This window comes from Ahaetulla prasina, chromosome 2 (genome assembly GCF_028640845.1).
Source record: "Ahaetulla prasina isolate Xishuangbanna chromosome 2, ASM2864084v1, whole genome shotgun sequence".
NCBI classification, from domain to species: Eukaryota; Metazoa; Chordata; class Lepidosauria; order Squamata; family Colubridae; genus Ahaetulla; species Ahaetulla prasina.
The window spans coordinates 207291470-207303688 of record NC_080540.1 but is presented as its reverse complement, the minus strand read 5'-3'; the positions used below and the strand labels follow the sequence as shown (position 1 = coordinate 207303688).

Below are 12219 nucleotides of genomic sequence, written 5' to 3'. Positions count from 1 at the left end.
ATCACTGTGGCAAGAAAGGTGGCAGAATGAGGTGAAACTCACTTAACAAATGCCTCACTTAGCAACAGAAATTTTGGGCTCTATTGTGATCGTAAGTCAAGGACTACCCGCGTTGTTCTTTTCTGTTTAGATGCCTCAAAACTTTATGTAAAATCTTAAATGCAGGAATTTTTTTTTTTTCATTAGTGTTCATTCTATTCTGAGACAAAGTGAGATTATACATTTGGCCCTGGTGTGTATTATGATTTCAACCAGTTGGTCATCCACTACCCATTTCTTAGTTTACACTATGCTTTAAAATAGGCACACATGCACAAAACTATGCTTTAAAATAGGCACACATGCACAGCCAGGCATTCTTAAGGAAAGCCAGAGTCTCTCGTAGAAAACAGTAGAGGGCTTTGTGAGGGCCTGATATAGTAGTGAATTTCAAATTTTATAGCTTTCGCTTGTTTGTTTTTATAGCATTCTACTGTTTCAGAAATACCCATAAATTGCCCTATATTATTGTGCCAGCAATGAGCTTCTCTCACACACATTTCATAGACATTACTTGCCTTTTTTCTTCTTGCCTGTGGCTTATTCTGACCACAAAACAGAAAAAGACACATCTCCAAACATGCAAGCATAATCCATACTGGATGTTTTAGAAATGTTTGTTTTTATGAGATTATAGAGTGGTGGAGATATTTCAGACAGAAATGGGAGACTGGTTATCATACAGAAGTGAACTGGGAACACTGGATCTCCCGATATAATGACGAGGCCATACTGATTTTCTCATTGTTTATTTTTCTTCTGATCTTATCCTTTCCTTATTTTCATCTCAAACTTTGCCATTCTTAAAACTGAAGTCTCAAAATTGTAAACAAGGCCTACTCCTAAAATCACATTTTTCTGCTCACGAACACAAACTTGTTAAAAATATTGCAAATTTAAACAATTTCCTCAGATACAATCAAGATAAATCCTACTATGTAAGAGTTGCTCATTGAATTCAAATGAAGATAGTTTTCCTCCTATTTAAATTACACCAGAAAAGAATTTTAATTAATCATATGGTCTCTTTCTCTCAATCTGTTTCTCTTTCTCTTTCTATCTCACACACACACATAGAAATCCAGCTTTATTTTAGTTTTGTGAAATCTATAGTTCCATGTTTTGGAATATCTGTTCTTTGAAGTCATTCAGGATTTTTTTTAAAGTATAGATTTAAATTCATGATATTAACATATCTGATGTAATTAACTAGGGAGTTCTAGTCCCACCTTAGCCATAAAAGTTGGCTAAGTGACTTAAGTCAGTCATTTTCTTTCAGCCCAACCTACCTAACAGGGTTGTTGTTTTGGGGAAAATAGGATGTGTTGGATATGTTCACTTGAGTTATTTGCAAAAATAAAGGTGGAATACAAATAAAATTAAAATAATAAAATAAAAAGTAAAATAAAGTAAGTTTTCCCTTCAGAATGAAGAAAGCAAGTTATTTATTTATTTTATTTTATTTTATTAAATTTTTATACCGCCCTTCTCCCGAAGGACTCAGGGCGGTGTACAGCCAAGAATAAAAACAGTAAGTATACAGAGTTAAAATAACAATTTAAAATACCTATTCAATAATGGCCGAATTAAAACCGTCAGATTGACCTAACCTAAAATACCCCATGTAAAATTACAAGGATTAAAAATTAAAAATTTAAAATTTAAAAGTTTAAAAAATCAGTCCAGTCCCGCTTGAATAAATAAGTGAGTTTTTAATTCCCGGCGAAAGGTCCGAAGGTCAGATATTTGGCGCAAACCGGGGGGAAGGTCGTTCCAGAGAGTAGGTGCTCCAACAGAGAAGGCCCTTCCCCTGGGGGCCGCCAGCCGGCATTGCTTGGCGGACAGCACCCTGAGGAGACCCTCTCTGTGAGAGCGTACGGGTCGATGGGAGGCATAAGGTAACAGCAGGCGGTCCCGTAAGTACCCGGGCCCTAAACCATGGAGCGCTTTAAAGGTGGTAACCAAAACCTTGAAGCGCACCTGAAAGACCACAGGTAGCCAATGCAGACTGCGCAGGAGCGGTGTTACCCGGGAGCAACGAGGAGCTCCCTCGATCACCCGTGCAGCTGCATTCTGGACTAACTGGAGTCTTCGAGTGCACTTCAGGGGTAGCCCCATGTAGAGAGCATTGCAATAATCCAGACGGGAAGTGACGAGAGCATGAGTGACCGTGCATAAGGCATCCCAGTCCAGAAAGGGATGCAACTGGCGGACCAGGCGAACCTGGTAAAAGGCTCTCCTGGAGACGGCCGCCAAATGATCTTCAAACGACAGCCGTCCATCCAGGAGAACGCCCAAGTTGCGTACCCTCTCTGTTACCCATTCCATTGTTACTCAGCTTCTCTTTTGACTGCTCATTCTTTCTGCTCTGATCTGTATTTTTATGAGAACCTTAGGCATATGGAAAATTGTATAAAATTCAAAAGAGCAAATATTAATAATATTAATATTCATCGTCTGGAAATTCATAGATCAATCTAGGCTTTCTGTTGGACTGAATTTTTTATACATTAGTTGAAAAAACACAGCATCAGGGGGGAAAAGACACATGAGAAACAAGAAAACAAGAAGAGCTAAGTTGTTGTTTTATAAAGGGAGAATAATTTTTCTCAATTTTCTTCATGCCATGCATAATTTTATTCACATTGATTCAGTCCTCTTTTCCAAGTATAAGAATGTAAGACATCCTAGTCCCAGGGTAAGTATTGTATGATATACTACATAAAACCTTTTTAATAATAATATTAGCATCTGAAGGTTATTTGCAATCAAATGTTAGAATTTGAAATATGTAAGTTATTTATTTAAGCCAAACCCTGATACAGTTGCAATTGTGCACATATTTTCATAGGAATATGCCCCAATGAACATAATGTATTTTGCTTTTCAATACACAAAAGTCAGTATGAAAGATGTAACCCTATTTAAATGAAGATAGGCCAGACAAAAAAGTTCAGATTCAAACTGCATGAAATTAGAAATGTGGAATTTGCTCTTCGAACTGTTTTAATAGTATAAATTATCATTTCCCCCCAAAATACAATCATATGCCTGGTTGGGGCATAAACCAGCAATGAGTGTCCATAGGGATATATTCCTGGAAAAATGACCTGAACATAATCTGAAGCAATGGTTAAATATTTTACTTTCAATAATATTAAGTGCTATTATTAAAGTATTTAAGAAAAGGGCTATGGAAATAAGCCTCGTGTGAGTTCATTGTTAATTCAAGTTTCAGTCTACTCCTTTTAGTATTAGATTCTGAAGATGATCCCATATTTAACCTGACTAACCTAATTATTGTGCTAGTTGAACTATAATCAGGGGTGGACTGTTGGGGGTTCGCAAGGGTTCAGGAGAACCTCTAGCTAAGATTCTGTGCAGTTCGGAGAACTCCCAAATCCCACTCCTGGCTGGCCCTACGCCGCCCACTCTGCCCAGGAGTCCCCATGTGGCCCATTTTGTATGCCAGGTAAGTGCAGGGCGCACGGGGAGGCTTGGGGACAGAAAAAAAAGGATCTACTGGAAGTTTGGGAAAGCCAGAAATGGGCCTACCAGAAGTTTGGGAAGGCCAGAAATGGGCCTCCGGAGCCTGGGGAGGCTGTTTTCGCCCTCCCGGAGGCTTGAGGAAATCCTCCAGAGCCCAGGAAGGGCAAAAATGCCCTCCTGCCATGGTGCAAGAGGCCAACTAGGCCATGGCCACCATGGTCACACCCACCCAGCAACTGGGAAGAGAACCCCTTGCTAAAATTTTTGAAGCCCATCCCTGACTATAATGCCAGCATGGTCCCATTCTGTAAAGGCCAGAAGTCCAATTTTGTAAGTGTGCTTGGTGTCTGTGTGGGAAATATAATAAAACAAAATGTGCTCCTATCTTTGTCAGAGCACAAAGATCCATCTAGGTCAAACCTATCCAACCTTTGCAATTTTAAGATTTGTGGACTTCAACTCCCAGAATTCCCCAGCCAGCCATGCTAGCTGGGGAATTCTGGGAACTGAAATCCATAGGTCTTAAAGTTGCCAAAATTAGACAGCCCTGATCTAGGTAGAGAAAATCCTTCAGGTTTCTAAAGCCCCTGGATTCTAAAAATTAAAACAAAAGATCAGAATAGAATCATAATTCAATTGGTACAAGAAGCACATATCTGTGGATTTTTTTTTTTCATGGAAACCTGAAGGGATAGAAATTCACATTCTCTAAAAGCTTTATTCATTCATGCACATTAAACGTTTGATGGCTTTAATATCAAATAATGACTTCCAGTTGAAATACACATGATCCCACCATCAAATGTACAGTCATTAAATAAAGCCAAGAATAAAGGGGCATCAACAACATCAAGGGAACAAGATTTTAATTAAATGAAATTCAGAAATTAGAACCTCAGATGTTCTCCCTTTCAATGCCTCAGCAGTACTCCTCCACCGTCTGCTGAATGCTCAGTTTGTTTGCCTTTTGATGACCTTGGTTATTTAAATCAACTCAATGTGCCTAAAATTATAAAACATGAGAGCTGTGACATCTAGTTCAGTGGGAGCCACATGTCTGCAGTTCAAGGGTACTTTCTTTGTTGTTAAACCTTTTAGCACATGAATTTTCCAAATTAGAGAGAGCAGGAACCAATGAAACCACAAGAACCTACATAAACCTATTCTGAGTTTTCCAGAACTGTCTTTAATTCAATATTATATAAAGAAATGGATAGGCTTACACAGTTTCAGGGCTGCAGTACAAACAAATAAACAAAAGAGAAACCTACTCAACTGTCCTACTTTTTCATGCTCAAACCATTAAGCGGCTTAGTGAAAATATTTCACTAAGCATCTACATGGAAGGGGTGGAAAATAATACAAGGCACACAAATGCTAATATACGGCTATATTGAGCCTTGCTGCTAATGTGCTGCCTTTTGGAACCAAATCAAAATAAACTTTGCAGCAGTTTTGCCTGCTGTGCTTGATTTTCTCCAGGGCTGAAAATATTGGCTTTTTTTTTTTAGTTATGGTTTGATCCTTCTTTGCCTGATTTAAATCAAACATTCAGATATTTAAGGATCCTAAAAGACATTGAAGCTTAACTTGAGGGAGCTTAGATTACATGGGTTTAATTATCTGCACTGTCTTTGTCTAGTATGAAACCAAAGTCTTCACTAGCTTTGTCTAGTCTGAACCAAACACAAAGTTGTGAGAAGTGCAGTAAAAATGAAACAAATCTTTACAGGGAGATCAGAAACAGATCTAAACCAGTAAAATATTTTTTAACGTATATTTACTCAAGTCAAAGGTAAAATAAATAAGACTCCTGCAGATTTATATTCCTAATTTAGTAAATTAGTCAACTATGGGAAAAAGAGCTGAGGAAGTGAGTGACAGTTTGGTCTAATGGTTAAGGCACCAAGTTAGAAAGCCGGAGATTGTGAGTTCAAATCTCGATATAGTCATGAATTTCAGCCGGGTGACTCTGGGCCAGTCACTGTCTCCCAACCCAAGCCACTTCAAAAGGTTGCGGTTGTGGGGATAATAGGAGGCAAAATATATTTTGGATATGTTCAAGAAATTGAGTTGTTTGTAAAAAGAGCAAAGGCAGAATACAAATAAATAAATATATAAAGCCCCATAGTCATGCCACTGCATCATCAACTTGCCCTTGTAACTTGCAGGCTTACAAAACACATGCAGAAATCTTTTGGGAAAGAAAAAGGTCATCCCCTGAATGTAAAAATTTGATTTGCCTTTGCATTCTGAGAAGTTTTAGGACCCTTGTCCACTCAACACTGAACATTGGCTAAGCTATTTGAAGCTTCTGATCACCGATGAAATCCATCCATCCATCTATCCATCCATCCATCCATCCATCCATCCATCCATTTTATAATTTTCCTTTGGAGCAAGAGATCACAGAAGATATTTTACTACCAAGAGGTTCTTGTTTAAGCAGTCTAAGATCTTATCCTATTTGACAAAGGGCTAGCTCGATTCCTATGCTGTACATCTGCAGTAATGGTTCAAGCTAAAAGATGACATAAAGCAGAATTAGGTTTCTATGATATTTTATGGAGATGAACTCTTGACTTTGCAGCCACAAGTGGATGCAGCACTCCAGCTCTGCTATTGACTATGTCAAGGCATATTTACAACAGAGTAGCCCAGTTTAGTAGCTCTTATCTAAGTGACAAAGACTCCCTGAGAGCTTTAGCTGGAGCCATTACTCGCTGCTATTACTTGATAGCACAATTTATTCCAGCTCCTCATCTACATCCATTATATTCTCCCCACCTTTGCAGATCTTTCTTAATTCCCAAGAAATTAGGAAAGGTCCCTTCTGTTGACTTAGCCATGGCTTTTCTGACTGTTGTCTAGTCTGTAGCTCTTCTTCCTGTCTCTAAAGATCATTCCCACATACCATTACAGAAGTACAAAGAAGGAAGGAAGGAAGGAAGGCCCCCTGCCTCCTTCAAGACAGAATCCATTAAAACTGTTCTGTAGGCACCAGGGGTGGGTTCTGCTTACCTTTACCACCAGTTCGCAAGGGGCCGTGCGCACTTCTGCACGTGCGCAAAGCTTCTGCACATGCACAGAACTTTCCTGATGATGCCCAGGTCAGTGGGTGGAGCCTCCCACCAGTTTTACTACTGGTTCTTGGGAACTGGTCCAAACCAGGGGCAACCCACCCCTGGTAGGCACAAAACAAATTCATAATATATTGGAAGGCAAGACACTCTTTGTTACAGGAAAGGATGAGTTCTATTCATTAAAAGGAACCAACCCAGGCAATAAGGAATATTATTTAATTGTATGTCTTCACAGAGCAATAAGTGAAGACTCTAATCAATATCTTTGTCTACAATACAAATGTAACTTATGCGAGCTGTCATCTCTCTCCTAATGGAGTTAATACATTTGTAAGTGCTCATATTCAGCTATTGTGGTAGCTTTGCCATGCAAAAATGTGTTGCAAACTGAAAATAGAAATCCTATCTTATTGTTAGTATTTCTTACTAAAGATAATTGCTGAAGAGACGAATAAGTACCTGTATTGCTAAATTAAAACTGCTGAATGTATTTACATTTATTTTTTTACAATGATTTGGATCTCTTTTTGGCTATTAATAAAGTCACGGATAGCAGCTACAACAACAAAATAAATCAATAAACCAACACAAAAGTGGCAGGCAATATGAAAAATATTTAATATTTTAAAATGTTTCTTTCTTAAAATACAAAAAATACCCTTTAAACGAAATCTTTTAAAGGCAAAGCAAAATTTATACACAATGCATTTAGTGGTCAGAGTCAGTCCAAATTTGAAACTTTGGTCTAAATTTATTCAGATGCATGAATAAAATAGATTTTTTGAATGGATATGTATATCAGAATCAAACTGGACCTGACATATATACTTATATCTACTGTCATATATTCTTATATATGACAGTAGAAGTGGACATTCCTATTTTAATCACAAATTACTTTCATGGCCATAATCTTTGGGTAATTGGTAAAGTTCTGGGAAATATTTTTCATCAACATTTTGGATGATGGATTCTTCATGATGTTTAGATGTCTTGCTCTGAAATTCAAGCTAAAAGACCTCTGTTTGCAATCTTCAGAATTTTAAGGCTATTGATTTTTTTAAATCAAAACAATAAGGTGATCACAACTGCCCTATGGGAACACTTTCTCTTTAAGATTAAATCTATTTTCTCCATTTATTGAGGTGGTAAATTGGTTATCTGATTTTTCATTTATCCTTTATATGGACAAACTCATAATTTTGATCTAAATCTTTCTCTCCTCTTGGAAAACTCTCCACTTATATAATAACTTTTTCTTTACTTGAATGGGCAAGCCCTAACTTAAGCTTTTAATTTTTTAAAAAACAGGGTTGCTAGTTTTCCAATAAATATATTATCTCTGCCGAAATTATGTTCAAAGAAAATAAATACACTAAACTAAGTCACTAGACATATTTATTTCTCAGTAAAAAGTCATAGTAGTACTCAGTTTTTTATTTTTTTTTCATTGAAAAGCATCTTTCCCTTAAAAGTTATTTGTAAATATGAAAGAAGGGAACAGCGTACCTTCAGAAGTTGTGGATGCTCCATCACTGGAGTCTTTCAAAAAGAAACTGAACAACCATTTGTCTGAAAAGATATAGGGCCGTGATGGCGTACTTGTGGCATGCCATATCAGTGGGCACGGGAGCTCAGCTCCAGCACGCACAGCTGATTTTTGGGCCTTCTGGGCCCACCAGAAGTAGGAATCCAGGGGTGATGGGGAGGGCCCGTTTTTCTCTCTCACCTGACTCCAGAGCCTCTCTAGGAATCTGGGGAGGGCAAAAACAGCCTTCCCCATCCCCCTGGAAGTCCTCCGGAACCTGAAAATGGCCTGTTTCTGACATCTAGAGGACTCTAGGGGTTGGGAAAGGCCATTTTCACTCTCCCTAGACTTCTAGAGAGGCCCTGGAGGCTGGGGACAGCAAAAAACAGCCCTTCCAGTCCCACTGGAAGTTGGCAAATAGGCTGTTTTTGGCCGTTTTGATAATTTTATTTAAAGGGATTCAAATGAGCTATTAAATGGTTTAGTTTGGTGAAAATTAATTAATTCTTTTTTAAAAAAAACAACCTGTGAGTGTATTTGTGGAAGCAGAGATATCATATGGTATTCTGAGTGAAATCTTTTAAGTGTCCAAGTCAATGCACACTTATTAAAAAGCAGCTGTTCCTAACTTAGACTGGATTGTTCCTGTGGCTATTTTTATCATGGCATATTGTTTGAAAAGGGACTTGGGAAAAAAAAACATTGCAACTCATCATGTATCTTTAACTACATGAATGGTATCTTGGCTTAAAATAATTCATTAACCAGGTCAAACAGTAAGATAATCCTTGATTTACAACCAAAATTGAACTCAAAATGTCTGTTGTTAAGCAAAACAGTTGTTAAGTGAATTTTGCCCCATTTTATGACCTGTGTTGTTACAGTTGTTAAGTGAATCCCTGTAGTTTTTAAATTAGGAACACAGTTGTTATGTGAAACTAGCTTCCCCATTGACTTTATTTGTCAAAAGGTTACATGACTCTGGGACACCGCAAGCATCATAAATATGAGTTAGTTGCCAAGCATCTGAATATTGATCGCGTGACTCTGGGATGCTGCAATGGTCATCAATGCGAAAAGCAGTCATGTTACTTTTTTCAGTGCCGGTCAAACGGTCACTAAATGAACTGCTGTTAAGTCAAGAACTAGCTGTACTTCATTCAATTCTCTTTATGGATCAAATGACACAGAGAGGAAGACTATGGCTCACGATAAAGATAAGATTCAGCACTTGATTTAATAGCTGCCAATTGAGGGGAAAGGGGAGAAAAGGGGGAGAAAAGGAAAGAAAGAAAGACAAATATGTACAGTCCCATATTTACAAGGGTAAAAAAAAAAAATTCACATGCTAGTACATAAAAGTCTTCCACAGCATGTGAATAGGGTGAGGTCAGAATCAATATTGACATAAAAGGAGCCAAATTAACAATCCACACCAATATATTTCAAACAACTTCAGAATTGATAAAAGGCCTTAGAGATTATAGAAAATGTAGGTACTTTATTACTTTCTTCCTACCTGAAAGCAAAGTTCTTTTTTCTTGAAGATGACAAATCACAAGAAAGGAACTTGGGCGACATTATCCTATTCTTGCCCACTTTGGGATCATTTGTTGTTCCTTTATAAATGCTTAGCGAGCACCCTTTGCTGCTTCCATTTTAGATAATAGATCAATTTAAATGCAAAGAAATGCATGGCTATCTGCAACTTCATGTCTTGGACCAAATAACAAACCTAAGGGAATTTTGTTTTAGCTTCCATTAATCAAAATTCATGTCCATATGGATGGTAATGCTAAACAATAATAATGTGTCACAACGATGGGGTTTCGCAATGCTACACAATGCCCAGTATCATTTAAAGCACAAAACTTTCCATTTTTCAACCCAATAGAATTATTGGAAACAAATTATGTAAAGGAATTTAAAACTACAGATAATCCTTGATTTGTATAAAAATAAATTGATCCAGACAATGTGCTGGTCACTAAGCATTTATATATATGTAATGTGAAAATATATAAGTAAACTGTTAAAAAAAAGATAATTGTTGATTTGCAACCATTCATTTAATGGCCTTTTGAAATTACAACAACACTGAAAAAAGTAAATTATGTTCGGTCCTCACACTTATGACCATAGCAGCATCTCCACAATCTGAAATTGGACACTTCTCAAACAACATCTATTTATGATGATTGCAGTGTTCAGGGTCATGTGATCACCACTTACCACCTTCCTAGCCGGCTTCCAACAAGCAAAGCCAATGGCCGGAAAGCCATATTTTCTTCACAATTATGTGATTCACTTAACAGTTGCCATGCTTTGCTTAACAAGCACGGTCAAAAAGGTCATAAAACTGGATGCAACACACTTAACAGCTACTTTACTTAGTGACGGTCCTAATTCTAGTTATAAGTCAAGGACTACCAGTATATCCATCACAGCTTTTATTTAGTGTGTGAAGAAAACTGATAAAAAATTAAAAAATGTTAATGGGTTAAAAAATGGGTCAGGCTTAGCTGAGCTTTCTAGAGAAAAGGATTCCATCCATCCATCCATCCATCCATCCATCCATCCATCCATTCATCCATCCATCACCTAATACAGCCCTACAGGCAGCTGAATATCAAAATGCTGTCAACTGCTTTATCTTCAGTCTTATTCCTTCCTGCTCATAGAAACCACAGTGGACCATATGCAGTCCTCCCTGTATTTGTTCAGTGCACTCACAAACGTAACAGAAACAGAAAGGAGAAATACACACATAAAGGCAACATGTGTACATCAGGGGTGGGCTTCAAAAATTTTAGCAATTTAGCAAAAATGTAGCAAAAATCTCTGCCTGGTTGCTGGGTGAGCGTGGCCGTGGTGTGTGTGGCCTAGGCGGCCTCCTGCACCACAGGGGAGGACATTTTTGCCCTCCCCTGACTCAAGGCTTTCCTTGAGGGTGAAAACGGTCATTCCAGACTCCAGAGGCTGTCTGGAGGCTGAAAATGGGCCCATTTCTGGCCTTCCCGAACTTCTGGTAGGCCCGATTTTCGCCCTCCCTGAGCCTCTGTGCACGCCCTGCACTTACTTGCATCCAAAACGGGCCGCATGGGGACTCCTGGGAGGGGAGGGCTGGGGCCAGCCAAGAGTGGGATTTGGGGGTTCTCCAAACTGCACAGAATCTTAGCTAAAGGTTCTCCCGAACCCCTGCGAACCCCCAGCAGCCCACCCCTGAAGTACATCCTCCCACACTCCCACATATACACCCACACAAGTAACAAGTTTGGACACATCATGATTAAGCATCTGAGGAGAAAGTGCACACACAGAAATATAGACACAAGTTACTTCATTGTAGTGAAGAAAATATCCGTGCCTCTTATGAACACTGCTAACAAAAGGATTGGAAAGAATTAAAAGAAAAATGTGATCTCAATGCTTTCTCTGTTTTGTTTTTGAAAAAAAGAGTAGGTGGAGCCATAGGGAAGATGAGGCCATAGAGCCGAGTAAGTGGAGTCATCTGAGTGGAACGGTTTCGGGATTCAAGTGCAGAAATGATATAGCACATAAAGGCATCACTATTCTTATTCTTATAATTGTTATTAAATTTATTTCATGCCTCTCTTTCCATGGAGCTACTCTAGATGGCTTACAACAATAAAAAAAAATGAAGACATCAAAAGAAAGTTTAAACAAAGTGAAAGCAAAATAACAGAAGATTAAAATAAAATAGAACAATAAAATAAACAAAGAAAAAGCAAACAAAGAAAATACATCAATGTGACTGGTACTAGTAAATATTAGTAAATTAGTAAATAATTAATATTAGTAAAGTGCTACTAGTTTATTAGTATAAGAGAAAATCATGTTTGCTAATCATGGTATTAGCTAATCATGCCATTCAGAGGTCATGTAACATAAAAATATCAATTGTGTACACAAATACAGGCTGCAAATAAAAAACTGTTTTTATAGAAAATAAAAGATACTGTATTTTAACTATAATATAATATATTTTATTTTATTAACTTTGTATTTAATAAATGTATTTAATAAATACATAATTATAGCACAATATATACATTTCAG

General features: G+C 37.7%; 1 long non-coding RNA gene across 2 annotated transcripts in view; it reads left to right on the top strand.

Annotated features, from left to right (window-relative positions):
- Nucleotides 1-12219, top strand: part of LOC131192256 (uncharacterized) — a 73613-nt gene that overhangs the window by 43264 nt on the left and 18130 nt on the right. The window lies entirely within an intron of this gene.